The sequence below is a fragment of the Protobothrops mucrosquamatus genome, unplaced genomic scaffold (genome assembly GCF_001527695.2).
Source record: "Protobothrops mucrosquamatus isolate PMUCROS unplaced genomic scaffold, P.Mucros_1.0 scaffold329, whole genome shotgun sequence".
NCBI classification, from domain to species: domain Eukaryota; kingdom Metazoa; phylum Chordata; class Lepidosauria; order Squamata; family Viperidae; genus Protobothrops; species Protobothrops mucrosquamatus.
In genome coordinates, this window is record NW_015386668.1 from 297,619 (window position 1) to 298,871 (window position 1,253).

At 58.2% G+C, this 1,253-nt stretch overlaps 1 protein-coding gene across 1 annotated transcript in view; it reads left to right on the plus strand.

The window, feature by feature from the left end:
* ADAMTS19 (ADAM metallopeptidase with thrombospondin type 1 motif 19) overlaps positions 1–1,253 on the plus strand; it is a 103,629-nt gene that overhangs the window by 90,857 nt on the left and 11,519 nt on the right. The window lies entirely within an intron of this gene.

Genomic DNA, 1,253 nt, shown 5'->3' on the forward strand with positions numbered 1-1,253 from the left:
CTCTCCTCCAGTTGAGGGAGGGAGGGGATCCCCTGGAGGGGAGGGCCGAGGACTTTGCTCAATATCTGTATGACAAAGTCGCTCAGATCCGAGAAGGCCTTGACTCTGACTGGGTGGCCCCGGGGGAGGAGACGGGAGCAGGTCTTGAGACTGTTGTATGGGAGGAGTTTGACTCTGTGGCCCCCGAGGACGTGGACAGACTCCTGGGGAGGCTGAATGCAACCACATGCCTATTGGATCCGTGTCCCTCCTGGCTGGTACTGGCTGCCCGGGAGGGTACACGAGCCTGGCTCCAGGGAATTATAAACGCTTCTTTATGGGAGGGGGTCCTCCCCGCAGCCTTAAAGGAGGTGGTAGTGAGGCCCCTCCTTAAGAAGCCTTCCCTGGACCCAGATGTATTGGCTAACTACCGCCCGGTCTCCAACCTTCGCTTTGTGGCGAAGGTTGTTGAGAGTGTGGTTGCGCAGCAATTCCCCCGGCACCTGGAGGAAACAGTCTATCTGGATCCGCTCCAGTCGGGCTTCAGGCCGGGATACAGCACGGAAACGGCATTGGTCGCACTGGTTAATGATCTCTGGAGGGCCCAGGACAGGGGGTATTCCTCTGTCCTAGTTCTTTTGGACCTCTCAGCGGCTTTTGATACTGTGGACCACAGTATCATGCTGCGGCGCTTGGTGGAGTTGGGAGTGGGAGGCACCGTTATGCGGTGGTTCTCCTTCCTCACCGACCGCACGCAGTCTGTATTGGCAGGGGGACAGAGGTCGACCCCAAGGCCCCTAACTTGTGGGGTGTCACAAGGGTCGGTCCTCTCCCCCCTATTGTTCAATATTTATGTGAAGCCGCTGGGTGAGATCATTCGTGGCTTTGGGGTGGATTTCCATCAGTACGCTGACGATACTCAGCTGTACATTTCCACCCCAGGCCACCCCAATGATGCCCTTGACATGATGGCCCGGTGCCTGGAGGCCGTACGGGTCTGGATGGGGAGAAACAGACTCAGACTCAACCCTTCCAAGACTGAGTGGCTGTGGTTGCCGGCTCCCAGGCATAGTCAGCTGACTCCGTCGCTGACTATAGGGGGTGAAATTTTGGCTCCCTCAGAGAGGGTGCGCAATCTGGGTGTCCTCCTGGATCCACGGCTGACACTAGAAGATCAATTGACGGCCGTGGCCAGGGGGGCGTTTTACCGGGTACGCCTGGTTCGCCAGTTGCGGCCTTTTCTGGACCGGGATGCCTTGCGCACAATTACCCAC